Raw genomic sequence first — 22,435 nt, 5'->3', positions numbered from 1 at the left:
CAAATCTTCCAACTAATTCCCAATGGTTAACATTTTACAATATTTACCTAAAGTGTGTGTATATGTATATATGTATGTACTAGTATGTTTGTATGTATATTTCAGGCTTAGATTTATAGCTGATATACAAGTACTTATTATCAGAAGGCATATGATAATGTTTCCAAAGCTATTGTTTTTATCCTTTTTAAACAAATTTTCAAAAAATTTATTCTTGAAAGTATTATATGTCCCCCTATTCCCTCCCATTAACCCTTCTAGACTGCCCCCACTCCCTACCCCAGACCTTCACCATACTATTATCTGGATCCACTGATTATGCATACATGCATACAAGTTCTTTGCTTGATCTTTTCCCACCCACCCACACATGCCTGCCTTCCCTTCTGAGATTCGACAGTATGTTCCATGCTTCTATGTCTCTGGATCTATTTTGTTCATCAGCTTATTTTATTCATTAGATTCCACATTTAAGTGAGATCATGTGATACTTGTCTTTCTCTGACTAGCTTTTTGCTTAGTGTAGTACTCTGCAGGTCCCTTCATGCTGTCTCAAAGGGTAAAAGATCCTTCTTTTTTACAGTTGCATAGTATTCCATGTTGTAAATGTACCACAGCTTTTTTATCCACTCATCTTCAGGTGGGCTGTTTTCCGGACTTAGGTACTGTGAATTGCACTGCTATGAACATAGGGGTGCATATATTCTTTCTGATTGGTGTTTTGGGTTTATTAGGATATATTCCTAGAAGTGTAATCATGGGGTCAAATGGGAGTTCCATATTTAATTTTTGAGGAAACTCCATACTGTTTTCCATAATGACTGCACCAAGCTGTGTTCCCACCAGCAGTGATTTATGGTTCCCTATTCTCCACATCTTCTCCAGCATTTGTCGTTTGTTGATATGTTGATGGTAGCCATTCGGATAGGAAATGGATTATTGCTTAGTCTGAATGTTCAGGGACATCTTAGGGACAGTGAAAGAGGAGAGAGAAATGTCAGAGAAGGCCAAGTGGCTGAGGAAGAAGTACATGGGCGTGTGCAGGTGAGAGTCCAGCCTGATCAGCAGGTTGCCCAGCACCGTGGTCAGGTACATGCCCAGGAACAGGGTGAAGAACACACCCTGCTCTCCAGGCGGGATGGGAGGTCCTAGGAGAAGGAAATGGGCATGCTGCTCTCATTCTCAAGCCTCATGCTGCTCTTCTGTCTGCTGGGGATGAAGAAGGGTTGGGAGTCTCAGGAACCCAGAATGGGTGAACAGGACTATCACATCTCATACTGTCAATCTCTGGGAAAACCATGAATTTTAACTGCATACCTGTTAGTTTCTCACACCTGTGGATTCTTGCATCTTCCCTCTATTCCCATCTGGCTCCAAGAATCATCACACCCCTAAAGCAACCAGCAAGACCTCCTTGCACAGAAACAAGAGGGCATTCACCCAGTTCTATGAGTTTACATCTTTTAAAAAATTTTTTTTATTGATTTCAGAGAGGAAGGAAGGAGAGAGAGAGATAGCCACATTGATGATGCCAAGAGAATCATTGAAGGGTTGTCTCCTGTAAGGGTAATGTAAGCCTTTTGAATGGATTTAATTAGAAAATGTGGGTATTGTACCCACAACCCAGCTATGTGCCCTGACTGGGCATTGAACTGTGACTTCCTTGTTCATAGGTCAATGCTCAACCAGTGGGCCACAGCAGCCGGGCTGAGTTTACATGTTAATGACCACAGAGAGATAATTTCTAGTATGGCCAAGGCCAAACCATAATAATTCACTGTGGCAGAAACAGAAGATCAGCCCCTGCAAACCAGTGTCAGTTGTTTCTGCCTGAAAGTAATGTGAAACCCAGTCCCATTGACCCACACCTGTAAACTCAGGGACACTCCAGAGATGGGTGCCATTTCAAGCCACTTGATGCCAAAATAGCTCCCAAACCAAGATAGCCCACAAACTCTCTTTCATAATAGCGGTGAACATTTTGGTGAACGTTTGGGTCCTGGTCTAGGGACTTTACCGACATTTCCTAATGAAATCTACACATCAGTCTTACATTCCCAGATTTTCAACCATCTTCACAGTTACATTAAGAATTTTTGTTCTTTCAACTTTTTTAGCTTTTAAGACATAGACACACAAATGATACAAATTCTGTAGCACACAGAGTACAGTAAGGGACAGAATGCACACACGTGTGTATATCTGTATTATAATACATGTGACATGTATATAACCTGATCTATATAGGTTATCTTTTTCTATAAATTAAAAATGACCAAGTATTTTCTACTTCATGGGATTCAGTCTAATGTGTGTGATCATAGCCCATGCTTTCAATCATTACACATGGAAACTTCTCTTTTGTTGTTTAGAGAAGTCAAGCACAATGTATTATTTTAGAGATGTGAGGACCAAAAGTTGTCCAAAATTTTCTTAGTCCCTTCACTAGCTGATTTAATTCCTTCATATTTATATACCTTCAACTGACAAAAATTTTCATACTCATTAACTTCCACTTATACAATGAGTATTTACTGAGAGATTTGATTATAAATGGGTGCTGGATTTTATCAAATGCAATTCTGTACCCATTGATATGACCTTCATTTTGTTTATGTGGTGTATTATGTTTATTGATTTGCAGATATTGCACCAATCTTGCATCCCTGGAATAAATTTCACTTGATCATGGGATATGATCTTTATTTTTTAATCTTTATTGTTCAGATTAGTACAGATGTTCCTCTTTTTTCCCCCGATAGCTCCCCTCCACCCGTTTCCCTCCCCCTGCCCCACTGACCTTGTCCATAGGTGTAAGTACTTTGTCCAATGTCTTCTCCCACACCTCCCACAACCTTTTCCCCCTGAGAATTGTCTGTCTGATCCTATTACATTCACCAGTCTGTTCTGTTCATCAGGTTTTTTATTCATTTGAGTTTTTGGTCCACTTGTTGATAGATATGTATTTGTTGTCACTTTGTTCATAATTTTTTATCTTTAGCTTTTTCTTCTTCTTCCTCTTCTTAGAGAATACCCTTCAGCATTTCATATAATACTGGTTTGGTGGTGATGAACTCCTTTAGCTTTTTCTTGTCTGTGAAGCTCTTTATCTGACCTACAATTCTAAATCATAGCTTTGCTGGGTAGAGTAATCTTGGTTGTAGGTTCTTGCTATTCATCACTTTGTACATTTCTTGCCATTCCCTTCTGGCCTGCAAAGTTTCTGTTGAGAAATCAGCTGACAATCGTATGGGTACTCCCTTGTAGGTAACTAATTGCTTTTCTCTTGCTGCTTTTAAGGTTCTCTCTTTACCTTTTGCTCTTGGCATTTTAATTATGATGTGTCTTGGTGTGGTCCTCTTTGGATTCCTTTTGTTTGGGGTTCTCTGTGCTTCCTGGACTTGTAAGTCTATTTCTTTCACCAGGTAGGGGAAGTTTTCTGTCATTATTTCTTCAAATAGGTTTTCCATATCTTGCTCTCTCTCTTCTTCTGGCACCCCCATAATTCGGATGTTGGTATGCTTGAAGTTGTCCCAGAGGCTCCTTACACTATCTTCATATTTTTGGATTCTTTTTGCTTTTCTGGTTGGGTGTTTTTTACTTCTTCGTACTTCAAATCTTTGACTTGATTCTTGCGATCCTCTAGTCCCGTGATCGGCAATCTGCGGCTCGCCAGCCACATGCAGTTCTTTGGCCCCTTGAGTGTGTCTCTTCCTAAGCCTTAAGAGTACCCTAATTAAGTTAATAACAATGTACCTACACATATAGTTTAAGTTAAAAAAATTTGGCTCTCAGAAGAAATTTCAATCGTTGTACTGTTGATATTTGGCTCTGTTGACTAATGAGTTTGTTGACCACTGCTCTAGTCTGCTGTTGGATCTCTGTATAATATTCTTTATTTCAGTCAGTGTATGCTTAATTTCTAGTTGGTCCTTCTTGCAGCTTTTAAGATTCTCTTTGTCTTTTGCCCTTTGCATTTTAACTATGGTTTGTTTGGTGTGGTCCTATTTGGATTCTGCTTTTTCTTGGTTCTCTGTGTTTCCTCGACTTGTCAGTCTATTTCTTTCACCAGGTAAGGGAAGTTTCCTGTCATTATTTCTTCAAATAGGTTTTCCATATGGTGGTCTCTCTCTTCTTCTGCCACCCCCATAATTCGGATGTCAGTCCGCTGGAAGTTCTCTCAGAGGCTCCTTACACTATCTTCATATCTTCTTCGTATTTCAAATCTTTGACTTGATTATTTGGATCCTCTAGTCTGCTGTTGGATCTCTGTATATTATTCTTTATTTCAGTCAGTGTATGTTTAATTTCTCATTGGTCCTTTTTTATATCCTTGAGGGTGTCACTAAATTTCTCGGAGGTTTCTATAAAATTCATGAGTAACCTTATAATTGTGGTTTGAACTCTATATCCAGTATTTTGCTTTCCTCCATTTCTTGCATTTGTGACATGTTTCTTTGTCTCTGCATTTTAGCTGCTTCCCTGTGTTGATAGAGTGGCTTTGTGTTCTAGTTTTCTTATGGGGCCTAATGGCTCAGCCTCTCCAGTCACCTGAGGTGGACACTCTTGGTGCACCCATTTGTGGGCTGTTTGCACAGTCTTTTTGTAGTTAACCCTTGACTGCTATTGGTATCACTGGAAGGAATTGACCTCCAGGTCAATTGGCTGTGATGACCAGCTGTGTCTACTCTAGAAGATCTGTTGCACAGGAAACACCCTAATGGGGCAGGACTTATGTCAGTGGGGCTTTGGTGCTCACTGAGTCTGCCCCTTGAGTGTGTTTTCTTATGGATGTGAATATTTGTAATCCGGTATGGTCTCACTCTGACCGCTGGGTACATTGGCTCTTGGATCTCCAAGGAGATGCAAGGTCAGCCACTGTCTGGGTCACCCAGCAGGAACTACAGGGACATCTGCAGATTCCTCCTCTTTGTAAGTCCCCAGACTAGGCACAGCTGTGAACCAAGGCAGGCTGCTGCTGCCGGGCCTTGGGCCTTCTTTTGGAAGCTCTGGGACTCTCTGACCCAGCTGCAGTTTGACAGGTCTTAGGCAGAGAAAGGACACGCCATTCATATGCAAAAGCCGATGTGTACCATTTGGGTGGGGTTGTAAATTGCATGGGGCGATGTCTCTGGGAATAAGCAGGGTGGAGCAAACAGCAATGGCTGCCAGTCAGCCCTGCACCAGAGAGGTCCCCGGGTCTGCATCCCTCGGCCCCTGTGCAGGAGCAATTATTGCTGTGACCACCTCTGTGAGAAAGCCGCCCTCGTGTTCCTGTCCCGATGGCAGACAGTCCAGTTTCTGCCCATATTTCTCCGTGTCCCCCAGAGTCTTGCCTGGAACTGGAGTTCAGAGCAAAATTCTAGGTTCAAGAACTACTTAGGTTATTTATTTTATTTTCCCTTTTAGTGTTATTATGTTGTTAATTTCGATTTGTTTTAGTCTATTTTGCTTTACTAGCCACCTTTTCTATTCATGGTTTACTTGCAAAACGCAACATAGTCAAAACTACGCAAATAATTCTACCCATATCCCCATTGCTTCTGTCCCACCTCCTGTAGATAAAAAATCCTATTAGTTTCTGATTTATTCTTCCTGTGCTTCTTTTTGCTCAATGGGCAGACAGTTGGATATTTTCTTTCCCTTCATTTTTACATGAGAAGTAGCACGCTATAAATGCTCTTTTACACATTGCTTTTTTTTTCATTTAGCAATATATCTTACTATTTCTTTGTATTAATTCACAGATACCCTTGTTTTTATTTTTTTCACATTTGCAAAATACTCAATTGAAGTTCTATAGAGACTACTTAGTGGTCATAAATTGAGATCTTACTGATGAGTGTCCTAAATGGTTCAAATGGCTAGAATGGTAAAAGTTATGTTTTGTATATGAAACTACAATGAAAAATTAAAGAGAGTGTAAGAAGTGATCTCTTAAGAACACAGGGAAGAATCATAAAACAATAATGATAATGTATGATTAAGTTAATAGAGACAGTCCTTGGGTTACTTTGGACTGGACGTACGCCGTTTCATGATTATGTCGCCATCTTCCATTTATTTATAAAAAAAAAAGTTCTGTCATAATAATATATGTACATATGTGCTTTATGTTTTATATTATTTTTTTGCTTCTTATTTTTTTACTAGAGGCCCGGTGCACAAAAATTTGTGCAAACAGGGGGGGTCCCTCAGCTAGGCCTGTGCCCTCTCGCAGTCTCCCGGGTCACAGATCTGAGGCCTGGATCCCGCGGGCAGCATCTGGTGCTTCCTGCGCCGCCTCCCCCGTCCCAATCTGGGGCCTGGACCCCAAGGGCGGCATCAGGCGCTGCTTGCCCCGCCACCCAGGTCAAAGATCAGAGGCCCAGATCTGCAGGCGGCATTTGATGCTGCCTGCCCCGCCACCCCAGGTCACAGATTAGAGGATCCTGCCGGCAGCGTCTGGTGCTGCCTGCCTCACTTCCCTCGTCCCAATTTGGGGCCTGGACCCCGTGGGCGGCATCTGGCGCTGCCTGCCCTGCCTCCCCGGTCACGGATCAGAGGCCCTGATTCCACCTGCAGTATGCAAATTTAACGGCCATCTTTGTTGGGTTAATTTGCATACTCTTCTGATTGGCTGATGGACGTAGCGAAGGTACTACCAATTAGCATCTTTGCCTTTTATTAGTGTAGATGTCAATTTAATTTATTTTATTTTTTTTATTGATTAAGTTATTACATATGTGTCCTTATCCCCACGTCACCCCTATCCCCCCCACTTATGCCCTCACCATCCTGTTGTCTGTGTCCATTGGTTAGGCCTATATGCTTGCATATAAGTCCTTTTGTTGATCTCTTCCCCTTACCCCCACCCTCTCCTACCTTCCCTCTGAGGTTTGATGGTCTATTTTTGTTACTTATTTACCACAAGTAAAATTCAGGTATTGTTATCTTTCTTTTAAATTTTTTTTTACTTTTTCACTTCATTACTGCTGTGTATGTGCTCCATGTGAGTGACGTAGGTGCTTATATAGGTGAGTTCCGAACTGTAGGAACAAATCCCCGATGTAACCCGAGGATGTACTGTAGAGGGAAATGGATTAAAATATACATTTAATCAAAAGGGAGGAAGACAAGAGAGAATATATGTGAAACATGAATAAAATGAAAAACATAGTTACATGGAAAATATAAATTCAAATGTATTATGATTACATTAGATGTCAAGAGACAAAATTCTCCAGAAATACAATAATTGTTACTCTACATAAAATGAGCAATATCCAGCATAACTTTGTTAATACTGGACACCTCAGAGGTATAAGGAAAAAGAAAAGTTTAAACTGATGGAAAAAATATACCATTAAACTCTAACTGTAAAAGAGCTGCATTTTACTCCCTATTCTATACTAGTATCTATATCTCTATCTGTATATTTATACCTATAAGTCTGTTTGTATATCTGTATGTGTACCTATATCTATGGTGACGTAATCATGAAATGGCGTATGTAGAGTCCGATGAAACCCGAGGACTGTCTGTATTACTTAATCATACATTATCATTATTGTTTTATGATTCTTCCCTGTGTTCTTAAGAGATCACTTCTTACACTCTCTTTAATTACTAATTGTAGTTGATATACAAAACTAAATTTATAGTAAAGTACCTATACTAATAATAGAAGTAGATGAGTAGTAAAGGTAAAGCCCATTTCTAGAAACATCTCCTAATCATAAATGCAGTGGTGTGCTTTTGAATGTATTTTAGAAAAGTCTGGCCCTCTTGTTGAAAAGCCTTATTTTGTAGCATATGCCATTTTTCATAGTGTAATTTTTCTTATCATGGCTGATTGCAATCTACCAACATGATGTCACTGAATGTCAGTTGGGAAGAGACCCTCACAATCAACTTGAAGTCATCAAAAGCCAGTATTATTGAATCAGGTAGAAACAAACCTCACCAGAAGCAAATCATGAGGCTAAAGCAGTATGTCATCAATAACATAGTATAAAAAATACATAAGCAAAAGCTGAGACATCTCAAAGGAGAAAAAGAAAATCCACATCTATAATTGTACAATATATTTTGCATAAATCTTATGAGATGATGAACAAGCAAAAATTACTAATTGGGAATATCACATTATTAACAATCCATGTAGCAAACTTGACCTAGTTTACATATTAACCACACTGTACATGACAACAGAATGCATATTCTATTAAAGTTATATGGAGATGTTGACTATTCAGTAATTTTAGGAGATATATTTCCCTGTGCTCCTGACTGCAACCAGAGGATTTAGTGAATGCCACTTAAAGAACTTAATCCTCTTGACACACACCTCTAAGGCCTGTTTGATATCTCTGTTCCTCAGGCTGTAGATGAAGGGGTTCAGCATGGGGGTAACTACTGTATACATGACAGAAGCAATTATGTCTTTGGAACCCCATGACGAGGAGAAAAAGTAAACACCTGTAGCTGTCCCGTAGTATAGAGACACCACAGAGAGATGGGAGCCACAGGTAGAAAAGGCTTTATAGAGTCTATTAGTGGAGAGGACCCCGAGGATGATGGTCCCTATACGGATATAGGAGCCCAAAATAACACCAATACACAAAAAGGAAATCATTCCTCCAACAGTGTATATGACCAGCCCATTGAGGAAGGTGTCCGAACAGCTCAGCTTCAGGAGTGCAGGGAGGTCACAGAAGTAGTGGATGATGGCATTGTCAGCACAGAAAGACAGTCGGACCAAGAGGAGGGTGTATAAAAGGGCAACGCTCGAGGAGAGAACCCAGGAGTCAGCCACCAGCAGCATACACAGCCCCTCCCTCATGATGGTGGTGTAGTGCAGAGGCTGACAGATGGCCACATACCTGTCATATGCCATCACAGCCAGAAGAAAATGTCAACACCAGCAAAAAGCATGAAAGAATAAACTGAGAAATGCATCCCACATAGGAGATGGATTGTTGCCGAGTCTGCATGTTCCTGAGCATCTTAGGGACAGTGACAGAGGAGAGAGAAAATGTCAGAGAAGGCCAAGTGGCTGAGGAAGAAGTACATGGGCGTGTGCAGGCGAGAGTCCAGCCTGATGAGCAGGATGATGAGCAGGTTGCCCAGCACCGTGGTCAGGTACATGCCCAGAAACAGGGTGAAGAACACGCCCTGCTGCCCTGGCGGGATGGGGAGCCCCAGGAGGAGGAACTGGGACACGCTGCTCTGGTTCTCAGGCCTCATGCTGCTCTTCTGTCTGCTGGGGATGAAGAAGGCTTGGGAGTCTCAGGTACCTAGAAAGGATGAACAGGACATCTCATCTAATACTGTCATTATTTGGAAATCATTCACCCCTAGACCCTAAATGTGGGCCGCTGGCCCCAATTCCTACCAGACCCCACCTGAACTCGTTCCCTGGGGCTGAAAAAAAGAAAAGCAAGGTGCCCACTGCTGTGAGTTTACATCTTGATGAACATGGAGGGATCATTTCTACACCAGGCCAGAGCCTAACCATAATGATTCACTGTGGCAGGAATAGAAGGTGAGCCCCTGAAAAGTGGTGTGGGTTGTTTCTGCCTGAAAGTAACGTGAGACTCCAGTGCTGAGTGGGTGTTGTTGGAGCATTGTCAGACCTCCTGTGAACCTGCCGGCTCCCATTGACCCTCAGCTATAAACTCAGGAACACTCTGGAAATGGGTGGCCATTGATAGTCACTGAATGCCAGAATATCTTCAAAAACAGAATAGTCCACAAAGTATCTTTCATAATAATGCTGAACATTTAGATGAACATTTGGGTACCAGGATAAGGACTTTACCTACATTTCCTAATTAAATCCACACATCAGCCTTACATTCCCAGATTTTAAAACCTCTTCACAGCTGCTCTAAGGATTAGTATTCTTTGAACTATTTTACTTTTTATGAAATAGAAACATAAATGACACAAGTTCTGTAGGCACATGGCCGTACAGCAGGGACATAATGGCGCACAAATACACGTGTGTATATTAGTATCTATTACATATGTGATATGTAATGTTAATAACTTGATATGTATGTATTACCATTTTCTATAAATTAAAAATCACCAAGTGTTAGCTACTTCATGTGATTCTGTCTAATATGTCAGTGTGATCAGAAACCATGCTCTTAACTGTTACACAGGGAAACTTCCCTTTTCTTGCTTAGGAGCAAAGCACAATATATTATTTTAGAGCTGTGAGGACCCAGATTTGTCCAAAATTTTATTTTTTATTCCCTTTACTAGATAATTTTATTCCTTCATATTTATTTACTTTCCAAGTGACAAAAAATTCTCAAATACATTAAGATCTATTTATGCAATAACTCTTTCCTGAGGGCCTCTCGAGATTCACAAAACTAGTGTAATTATTTCCATTTTATAGATGTGTAAGTGAGACCAATGTTTTATATAAGTTCCCCAAGGTCTCATCACTATTTAATGGTAATTCTGCCCAATACCTTCACACAGCATGATGCCTGGAGTTTAAGGTTAGTTAGTGTGTTTGTTTCCCTGGGATGTTTAGTAAAAATAAAGAAAGGTTTGAAAATTCTGAGCAGCTCAATCACACTCATGTACATAAAAATGATAGCAAATCCATTTCAAGAACCAGGGTGTTGCTTAGAATTTGAGTATCTTAGGTAATGGTGCCCCAGAAGGAGGACACTTTAGGAAATACTGGAGTCATCAATACAGATTACACACACACACACACACACACACACACACACACACACACACACAGCTGCTTTGATAATGTACATCACCTCTGACCAAATTTCCATCCTAAAGGAAGAATAGCCAATATATATCCAGTATATGGTTCATCTCATAAACACTCATATGCATACATACAAGTCAGAATTAACAGAAAGTTGGGCATACACACATACAGTAATACACCTCTCACCCCAAAACACACTCACAATGCACATCAAGACTCCTGTTTCATGATGTACCTAGTGAACACTCACCTCACCACATATACGTAAGTCAAACACTACACACACTTCACCAGAAGCACACAAGACCACAAACAATTCAAAAATTTTAGAAGAAACACACAACACAACACATATGTACACCCAGCCACACTCACTACAACAAATAGTATACATTCTCCTATTAATGAGAGTGTATTAATGAGCTTCCCTCTGTCTGATCATCTCCTTGCTGGGGGAGCATAGTCAGAATGGGACTGTTAAGTCTATTCAGTCACAGGCACAGTCATTAAACCACCAACAACACCCATGCATATGGTCACACACACATGATCACGTACACACAGAGAAAATCCAATAACATAACTTCCAGCTCTCATACACAAGAGCGTCACCCACAGGCACAGCTCACATGTGCACCACAACACACTGCTGAGCAGAGGTCTGAGCTCCCTCTGAGCTTACCTTGGTTCCTTATGAGGTTGGCATCTTCTTGTCCAGAAACAGAGACAACAGTCTCACTCCCGATGCTCAGCTGTGATGCCAGTGTTTACTATCACAGACATGAATCAAGAGTCCCTAGTCACATGCCAGGAGGCTGAGAACTTGATCTACAAACACTAAAATAAGACTGTGAGTCAGATTCATAGCACGTACACACACAAATACCAAAAAGCACATATACAAGCACATACAATATATGCACACACACAGGGTCAAGGACACAGAGTCTCACACATGAACCCACTAGCACACAGGCAGGTCCATCGGCAAAGGCAGATTTCCAGCTCCACTCACCTGGGCTCATTGGTGAGTTCAGACACCTTCTGCTGCAGATTATCGCCCATCTCCTCAGGTTTTCTTCAGGAGACCTAACATCAGACACACAGAGAAGCTATATCTGGGGACTTTGCACTTCTACAGACTTTCCTTTTCCTTATCCGGCTCTAGAGAAATGAGTCCACAAATGACATTTAACTGCTAATGAGAGACTGCAAACAAGTCCCCAAGCTTGTGGCTGATTTCTGACTGCCCTTTGGGAGCTGTGTGTCCAAGAGCCAGAGGGACTGGAGTCCTAGGGGACATTGTCCCTGATTCCAGTCATGCCCTGGACTGCTTGGTTCTTGGGCATTGCTCCAGCTGGGAAGAAAGATTTTTCAACTTTCTATTTTGAAATGATTCAAAGTTGTAGAAAAGTTGTAATAATGATATTAAGAATTCCTGGTCAATCTTCAGCCAATTCCCAATGGTTAACATTTTACAATGTTTACCTACTGTGTGTGTATATGTATATATGTATGTACTAGTATGTTTGTATGCATATTTCAGGCTTAGATTTATAGCTGATATACCAGTTCATATTATCAGAATGCATATGATAATGTTTCCAAAGCTACTGTTTTTATCCTTTTTAAACAATTTTCAAATATTTGTTGTTGAAAGTATTACATATGTCCCGTTTTCCCCCCCATTAACCCTTCTAGCCTGCCCCCACTCCCTACCCCAGACCTTCACCATACTATTATCTGGATCCACTGATTATGCATACATGCATACAAGTTCTTTGGTGGATCTCTTCCCACCCACCCACGCCCGCCTTCCCTCTGGGATTCGACAGTATGTTCCATGCCTCTATGTCTCTGGATCTATTTTGTTCATCAGTTTATTTTGTTCATTGGATTCCACACTTAAGTGAGATCATGTGATACTTGTCTTTCTCTGACTGACTTTTCGCTTAGTGTAACACTCTGCAGGTCCCTTCATGCTGTCTCAAAGGGTAAAAGATCCTTCTTTTTTCCATCTGCATAGTATTCCATGGTGTAATGTACCACAGCTTTTTTATCCACTCATCTACAGGTGGGTTGTTTTCCGGTCTTAGCTATTATGAATTGCCCTGCTATGAACATAGGGGTTCATATATTCTTTCTGATTGGTGTTTTGGGTTTCTTAGGAAATATTCCTAGAAGTGGAATCATGGGGTCAGTGGCAGTTCCATATTTAATTTTTTGAGCAAACTCCATACTGTTTTCCATAATGACTGCACGAATCTGCATTCCCACCAGCAGTGTATTATGGTTCCCTAATCTCCACATCCTAGCCAGCACTTGTCATTTGTTATGTTGTGTGTAGCCATTCTGATAGGAAATGGATTGTTGCTGAGTCTGCATGTTCATGAGCATTTTAGGGACAGTGACAGAGGAGAGAGAAATGTCAGAGAAGGCCAAGTGGCTGAGGAAGAAGTACATGGGCGTGTGCAGGCGAGAGTCCAGCCTGATGAGCAGGATGATGAGCAGGTTGCCCAGCACCGTGGTCAGGTACATGTCCAGGAACGGAGTGAAGTACACGCCCTGCTGCCCTGGTGGGATGGGGAGTCCCAGGAGGAGGAACTGGTACATGCTCCTGTGGTTCTCAGGCCTCATGCTGCTCTTCTGTCTTCTGAGGATGAAGAAGGTGTGGGAATCTTAGAAACTCAGAATTGATGACCAGGACCATCACATCTCATACTGTGATTCTCTGGGAAAACCATGAATTTTAACTGCATACCTGTTAGTTTCTCACACCTGTGGATTCATGTATCTTCCCTCTTCTGGCTCCAGGAATCATCACACCCCTAAAGCAACCAGCATTAACTCCTTGCACAGAAACAAGTGGGCATTCACCCAGTTCTGTCAGTTTACATCTTAAAAAAAATTTATTTATTGATTTCAGAGAGGAAGGAAGGAGGGAGAGAGATAGCAACATTGATGATGCCAAGAGAATCATTGAAGGACTGCCTCCTGCAAGGGGATTGTAAGACTGATGGATGGATTTAGTTAGGAATGTGGGGATTGAACCCACAACCCAGCTATGTGCCCTGATTGGGCATTGAACTGTGACTTCCTGTTTCATAGGTCAATGCTCAACCACTGAGCCACAGCAGCCGGGCTGAGTTTACATGTTAATGACCACAGAGAGATAAATTCTAGTTTGGCCAAGGCCATACCATAATAATTCACTGTGGCAGAAACAGTAGATGACTCCCTGAAAACCAGTGTCAGTTGTTTCTGCCTGAAAGTAATGTGAAACCCAGTCCCATTGACCCACACCTGTAAACTCAGGGACACTCCAGCGATGGGTGCCATTTCAAGCCACTTGATGCCAAAATAGCTCCCAAACCAAGATAGCCCACAAACTCTCTTTCATAATAGCGCTGAACATTTTGGTGAACGTTTGGGTGCTGGTCTAAGGACTTTACCTACATTTCCTAATTAAATCTACACATCAGTCTTACATTCCCAGATTTTCAACCATCTCCACAGTTACATTAAGAATTTGTGTTCTTTCAACTTTTTTAGCTTTTAAGACATAGACACATAAATGACACAAATTCTGTAGACACACACAGTACAGTAGGGGATAGAATGGCACTCAGTTGTGTATATCTGTATCTATAATACATGTGATATGTATATAACTTGATATATATATATATGCTAGTAGCCCAGTGCATGAAATTTGTGCACTGGGGTACGGGGGGGGGGGAAGGGGCCCCTCAGTCTGGCCTTCACCCTCTCCAATCTGAGACCCCTCAGGGAATGTCCTACTACCTGTTTGTGCCCACACTTTTAACAGATAACAGCTCCATTGTTGTTTCTTTCTTATACTTAAAACCATTGGAATTAGTAGGTATTCAAAGGGGGGGGGGAGACACCCTGTATATCTCTAGTCAGCAGTGAAATAAACCAACAGCAGATTTGGAACCCCCAGACAGGGAACCTCGCTCACTCCCCACATGTCTCCCCACTTCACTTTCCACCTTCGTGGGCAGCAGGAGAATCAACGTTTTCTCCCAGTAATTCGGAAAAGCACGTCCTGTCACCCACTGCCCGGCAGGAGTGAGCTATGCCCCAAGCAAGCGAGGCTCAGTCAGGGCAGCCTTCACTCATGGGTGCTGGCACCCAAAGTGACATTCCTCCTCTACAGTTGCCCCGACTATCCCACTGTTTCACTGAGAGGATGGAATTCCTCTCCACCTCTGGGTTCTTGATCTTGAACGCTGACCAAAGGCACCTCAGCGATGGCCACCCGTGCCCACCAGGTGTGTCTGTCTGCATCTGCTCCTGCCTCAGCACCTGCATTAACCCCCCAAACGGGAGCTTGTAGCTGCACTGGCCTCCGTGGGAACAGGGCATCACCACTCCGCCCTCTCACTGTCATCTCACAGGCGCCCACCCTCAGCACCCAGAACACCCCGACACTCTCCAAAGGACGTGAGCGCATCAGAGGGGATGTGTGCACATCCTGTGGGGGTGTTAAGCATGCCAGGTTTATGGAAGTGCGGTGGAGATGCGGTGGGAACTTGTGCACGCCTTGGTTTGCAACCGTTGTAGGCGTGGGAGGGTGACAGTGTGCTGGGGGATGTTCGCACGCCAGGGGGGGATGTGCACACCGGAGGCCTCTGGCTTTGCAGATCCGCAAACCCCGATGGTGTGGCCAGGAAGATGTCAGTCTGGCCCGCCACGGTGGCTGTCCCTGCGATCCTGCACCTTCTGGGCCAGGAGGCGGATCTTGCGCAGCCACTCCTGGGCGCTGATGGCCTGCAGGCGCTACTTCAGCTCAGCCTGCAGGCTCCGCTTGGCGTGCTCACAGCTGTCACCACCGCCATGTGGGGAGTACAGGCTGCCCTCCGCCCGCCTGCCTCCCCTGTCCAGAGGCTCTCTGCGCTGTTCACCTGCCCAGAGTGACTGGGGCTGGGCGGAAGTCAGGCATCCTGCCCTGCCCAACCCCGGCCGATCCGCCCCTGTGCGATCTGCCGCCCTGCCGGGAAGGGTCACAGATCCAGGTCCCAGGACCGAGGACAGCCTCAAGTGCTGCCCCCCGCCTGGCAGGGTCACAGATTCGTGTCTTGGTCCCGTGGACAGCCTCAAGCACTGCCCCCCGCCCGGCAGGGTCACAAACCCGGGTCCCGGGACCACGGAAAGCGTCAAGCACTGCCCCTGCCCGCCAGGTCATGGATCCGGGTCCCAGGACCACGGACAGCCTCAAGTGCTGCCCCCTGTCCCCAGGTCACGGATCCGGGTCCCAGATAGCAGACAGCCTCAAGCGCTGCCACCCGCCCGCCAAGTCACGGATCCGGGTCCCAACCGCCAACAGCCTCAAGCGCTGCCCCCCGCCCGGCAGAGTCACAGATCCGGGTCCTGGGACAGCGGACAGCCTCCCACGGTGCCCCCTGCCCGGCAGGGTCACAGATCCGGTCCTGGACCGTGGACAGCCTCAAGCACTCCCCCCTGCCCGGCAGGGTCACAGATCCGGGTCCGGGACCGAGGACAGCCTTGCCCACTGCTGCCCGCCTTCAGTATGCAAATTAGCCGCCATCTTGTTGCTTCAAGGTGGGGGTCCCCATTGGGGTTCCTGGCCAGACTGGGTGAGGGGATGATGGCTGTTTGCAGCTGGTCACACCCCCTTCAGTGAGGGGGTCCCCACTGGGGTGCCTGGCCAGTCTGGGTGAGGGGCTGAGGGCCGTTTTCAGGCTGGCGGGCGACTGAAGCTCCCAACCTCTCCTTTTTTTCTTTTTTTCTTTTATTCTGGGATTTATTTACCTTCTATGGCTGTCACTGGAGCTGAGAGCCGGCTTTAGCTCTGAGGCTCGGCTGCAGCTCTGAGACCTCGGCTGCTGAAAGCAGGTACTGGGTTTGTTTGGGTTCTATAATTGAAACACTGTTGCAGTCCTGCTGGCTGAAGCCCTGCTGGCTGAAAGCAGGTTTCTGAAGTTTGTTTAGCTTCTATACTTGCAACATTGTTTCTTAGAGTGCAAGCTCAGAGGCCAGCAGCAGCAGGTGGGGAACCTTGGCTTCCTCCATCACTGGAGCAAGCAAGCCTCCTGTTCGCTTCAGTGCCTGGCTGCCGGCCACCATCTTGGTTGGCAGTTAATTTGCATAATAATATGCTGATTAGCCAATGGGAAGGGTGTCGGGGTTATGGTCAATTTGCATGTTTCTCTTTTATTAGATAGGATGTCTTATAATTTTCTATAAATTAAAAATGACCAAGTATTATCTACTTCATGGGATTCAGTCTAATGTGTGTGATCATAGCCCATGCTCTTAATCATTACACATGGAAACTTCTCTTTTGTTGTTTGGAGAAGTCAAGAACAATGTATTATTTTAGAGATGTGAGGACCAAAAGTTGTCCAAAATTTTCTTAGTCCCTTTACTAGCTGATTTAATTCATTCATATTAATATACCTTCAACTGACAAAAATTTTCATATATATTAACTTGCATTTATACAATGACTATTTACTGAGAGATTTGATTATAAACGTGTGCTGGATTTATCCAATGCTTTTTCTGCATCCATTATAGGACCATGTGGTTTTTATCCTTCATTTTGTTTATGTGGTGTATCATGTTTATTGATTTGCAGATATTGCACCAATCTTGGATCCCTGGAATAAATTTCACTTGATCGTGGTATATGATCTTTTTAAAAAAATCTTTATTGTTCAGATTACTACAGATCTTCCTCTTTTTTCCCTCATAGCTCCCCTCCACCTGGTTTCCAACCCACTCCAGGCTTCCCTGTCCCACCACTGACCTCGTCCATAGGTGAAAGCTTTTTGTCCAATCTCTTCCCGCACCCTCCACAACCCTTTCCCCCCAAGAATTGTCTGTCTGCTCCCTTTCCATGCCTCTGATCCTATTACATTCATCAGTCTGTTCTTTTCATCAGGTTTTTTATTCATTTGATTTTTAGGTTGACTTGTTGATAGATATGTATTTGTTGTCACTTTGTTGTTCATAATTTTTTATCTTTACCTTTTTCTTCTTTTTCCTCTTCTTAGAGAATACCCTTCAGCATACCATATAATACTGGTTTGGTGGTGATGAACTCCTTTAGCGTTTTCTTGTCTGTGAAGCTCTTTATCTGACCTTCAATTCTAAATCATAGCTTTGCTGGGTAGAGTAATCTTGGTTGTAGGTTCTTGCTATTCATCACTTTGTATATTTCTTGTCACTCCCTTCTGGCCTGCATAGTTTCTGTTGAGAAATCAGCTGACAGTCGTATGGGTACTCCCTTGTAGGTAACTGTTTTTCTCTTGCTGCTTTTAAGATTCTCTCTTTGTCTTTTGCCCTTAACATTGTAATTATGATGTGTCTTGGTGTGGTCCTCTTTGGATTCCCCTTGTTTGCGGTTCTCTGGGCTTCCTGGACATGTCAGTCTATTTCTTTCACCAGGTAGGGGAAGTTTTCTGTCATTATTTCTTCAAATAGGTTTTCCATATCTTGCTCTCTCTCTTCTCTGGCACCCCCATAATTCGGATGTTGGTATGCTTGAAGTTGTCCCAGAGGCTCCTTACACTATCTTCATATTTTTGGATTCTTTTTTCTTTTTGCTTTTGCGGTTGGGTGTTTTTTGCTTCTTCGTATTTCAAATCTTTGACTTGATTCTTGGGATCCTGTAGTCTGCTGTTGGATCTCTGTATATTATTCTTTATTTCAGTTAGTATATGCTTAATTTCTGATTGGTCCTTTTTCATATCCTTGAGGGTGTCACTAAATTTCTCAGAGGTTTCTAGAAGATTCTTGAGTAACCTTATAATTGTGGTTTTGAACTCTATATCCAGTGTTTTGCTTTCCTCCATTTCTTTCATTTGTGACTTGTTTCTTTGTCTCTGCATTTTGCCTGCTACCCTGTGTTGATAGAGTGACTTTGTGTGCTAGGTGTCCTATAGGGCCCAGTGGCTAAGCCTCCCCAGTACCTGAGGTGGACACTCTTGGTGCACCCCTTTGTGGGCTGTTTGAACAGTCTTGTAGTTAACCCTTGGTTGCTGTTGGTATCACTGGGAGGAATTGACCTCCAGGCCAATTGGCTGTGATGACCAGCTGTGTCTACACTGGAAGATCTGTTGCACAGGAGACATTCTTATGGGGCAGGACTTGCTTCAGTGGGGTTTTGGTGCTCACTGAGTCTGCCCCTTGGGTCTGTCTCTCATGGAGGTGAAGAGTTGTAATCCGGTATGGTCTCACTCTGACTCTGGATACACTGGCTCTTGGATCTCCAAGGAGGTGCAAGGTCAGCCACTGTTTGAGGCCGCCCAGCAGGAGCTACAGAGACATCTACAGATTCCTCCTCTTTGTATGGGGTTTGAAAGTGCCCAGACGAGGCCCAGCTGTGAAGCAAGGCAGGCTGCTGCTGCGGGGCGTTGAGCCTTGGGCCTTCTTTTGGAAGCTCTGGAGCTCTCTGACCCAGCTGTAGTTTTACAAGTTTTAGGCAGAGAAAGGACAGGCCATTCATATGCAAAAGCTGATGCACACGGCTTGGGTGGGGTTATAAATTGGGTGGGGCGGCATCTTTGGGAATCACCAGGGTGGAGCAAACAGCAATGGCTGCCAGTCAGCCCTGCACTGGAGAGGCCTCCGGGTCTCCGAGTCCTGAGCCCCCGTGCAGGAACAATGATCGTTGTGAGCACCTCTTCGAGAAAGCTGCCCTCACGTTCCTATCCCAATGCCAGACAGTCCAGTTTCTCCCCATATGTATCTGTGTCCCCCAGAGTCTCACCTGGAACTGGAGTTCAGAGCAAGCAGGAGCTTGTATTTCCCTCCCAATTAAAAGAGCAGCACATCCAGGTGCCAGCGCTTTATGCGCCTCCGCATCTCTTACCGGTCTCAATGCGCTTTCTTCACCTCTGTAGTTGTGGAACTTCCACTCAAGCAGGTTATCTGCAGTTCTGGGTGGTTGTTGTTATGCGTTTTAGGTGTAATTTTGATTTGGTTGTAAGAGGCAGCAAGTATAGGTGTGTACCTATGCTGCCATCTTGGTTCTTCTCAGGAAAATATTATTTAAAGTAAAAAAAAAAAATTAAAAAATTGAATGAAAAAAAAAACCTATCATAGTGTTTAGCTAATCATATACTTTACATAGTGTTTCTATGTATTTCCAGTCTAATGACTGTGCTGTATACCTGAAACCAATACAAAAAAATATTGAAAGTAAATATAATTGAAAAAAAGAAGAAAATCTGTTATTTACCAGCAAATAAGTAGAAATAATTGAATTGAACAGATTTGGTATATGGTGGTCCACAGAATCATTGTTTTCAAATTCCTATGGTTCTTTATGTTGAAAAAGTGAAGAAACTTGTTCCCTGGAATATGAGAGGGTAGAGATATGGCTCATCTATAAAGATATGCTGAGGTCATAAGGAATTTTCTGTAAAAATGTATTGGTGATTCTTATATGACAAAATTATTGCTAATGTGGTGGCCATATGGTGATTCTTCTAATTCTCTTATTTCTTCTGTGTTGATTAGGTGTGCTAGTATTCTCCTATAAGAAGGGACTTACCCTATTTTCCACATTTATTTATTTATTTATTTATTTATTTATTTGTTTTTTTCATATCATTATGGACGCTTACTTATTCTCTTGAGTTATAATCCATTACCACTATTTATTTTGTAGCTTTAGGTGTTTTTATTGGTTGCAAGGATTCTAAATGATCTCAGAGAAGCCAACTGGGAAATACTTATAACAGAAACAAAAGGAGTAAAAACTAGAAACTAAGAAACTGAAGGGAAGTTTACCCACAGGAGGTGGGTCAGGAGTGGGACACAAATAATAGGGGATGGGACAATATAGCTATTGATATAAAGACAATAAATAAAAAATAAATTGCAACCTGTTTATACATTTTAAAACCCATGAGTTTGAATTGCTATCTCCAATTCTAGTTTGACACCATAGTGTTTTTTTGCAGCCTCTCCTTTTCCATGTACAGAGCTCCTTTCCCTGAGAGTAGAGTCACTATCTTTTCCTCAGTGTTTACTTATTTGCTGAATCTTTGGATACATGGTGAGTTGTTTCAGAATCTTGAACTCATACCACAGTTAATAACATAGCACAGCTTAAAACTTTGTTTTGAGTTTTTTTTCTTTTTATTAAGAATTCGGAAAGTATATAGACAAAATTCTAGGTTCAAGAACTACTTAGGTTATTTATTTTATTTTCCCTTTTAGTGTAATTATGGTGTTAATTTAAATTTTGTTATGTTCATTTGATTTGTTTTATTCTATTTTGCTTTACTAGCCACCTTTTCTATTCATGATTTACTTGCAAAAGGCAACATAGTCAAAACTACTCAAATAGCCAAAACCAGTTTGGCTCAGTGGATAGAGCGTCGGCCTGCGGACTGAAGGGTCCCAGGTTCGATTCCTGGTCAAGGGCATGTACCTGGGTTGCGGGCACATCCCCAGTAGGAGATGTGCAGGAGGCGGCTGATCGATGTTTCTCTCTCATCGATGTTTCTGGCTCTCTATCTCTCTCCCTTCCTCTCTGTAAAAAAATCAATAAAATATATTTAAAAAAACCCCCAAAAAACCAAAAAAACAAAACAAAAAAAACCTACGCAAGTAATTCTCCCCATCTCCCCATCGCTTCTGCCCCAACTCCTGTAGATAAAAAATCCTATTAGTTTCTGATTTATTCTTCCTGTGCTTCTTTTTGCTCAATGGGCAGACAGTTGGATATTTTATTTCCCTTCATTTTTACATGAGAAGTAGCACGCTATAAATGCTCTTTTACACATTGCGTTTTTTTCATTTAGCAATATATCTCACTATTTCTTTGTATTAATTCATAGATATCCTTGTTCTTATTTTTTTCCCAGTTGCAAAATACTCAATTGATATTCTGTGGAGACTTCTTTAGTGGTCATAAAATGAGATCTTGCTGATGAGTGTCCTAAATGGTTCAAAGGGGTAGAATGGTAAATTTTATGTTTTGTATATCAGACTACAATTAAAAATTAAAGAGAGTGTAAGAACTGATCTCTTAAGAACACAGGGCAGAATCATAAAACAATAATAAAAATGTATGATTAAGTTAATATAGACAGTCCTTTGGTTATGTCGGATTTCACATACGCCATTTAATGGTTACGTCACCAGCTCCCATTTATTTATATATAAAAAAAGTTCTGTTATATCGACATATGTACATATGTGCTTCATGTTTTTCATTATTTATTTACCACAAGTAAAGGTCAGGAATTGTTATCTTTCCTTTAATTTTTTTGACTGTTTCACTTTATTACTGCTGTGTATGTGCTCCATGTGAGTGACGTAGGTGCTTATATAGGTGGGTTCTGTGCCTTATGAACAGATCCGGACGTAACCCCAAGGACCTACTGTTGAGGAAATGGATTAAAATATACATTTAATCAAAAGGGAGGAAGACAAGAGAGAATATATGTGAAACATGTATCAAATAAAAAATATAGTTACATGGAAAATATAAATTCAAATGTATTATGATTACATTAGATGTCAAGAGACAAAATTCTCCAGAAATACAATAATTGTTACTCTACATAAAATGAGCAATATCCAGCATTACATTGTTAATAATGGACACCTCCGAGATATAAGGAAAAAGAAAAGTTTAAAGTGATGGAAAAAATATACCATTAAACTCTAACTTGCAGAAAGCTGCATTTTACTCCC

The 22,435-nt window shown here is 42.4% G+C and overlaps 1 pseudogene; it reads right to left on the bottom strand.

Moving 5' to 3' along the window:
- Positions 1–8,242: 8,242 nt before the first annotated feature.
- On the bottom strand, positions 8,243–9,228 carry LOC102425519 (annotated as a pseudogene).
- Positions 9,229–22,435: the final 13,207 nt, after the last annotated feature.

The sequence above is a fragment of the Myotis lucifugus genome, unplaced genomic scaffold (genome assembly GCF_000147115.1).
Source record: "Myotis lucifugus unplaced genomic scaffold, Myoluc2.0 scaffold_706, whole genome shotgun sequence".
NCBI classification, from domain to species: Eukaryota; Metazoa; Chordata; class Mammalia; order Chiroptera; family Vespertilionidae; genus Myotis; species Myotis lucifugus.
The sequence above is the reverse complement of the archived record's forward strand: the minus strand, read 5'-3'. Positions and strand labels throughout refer to the sequence as shown.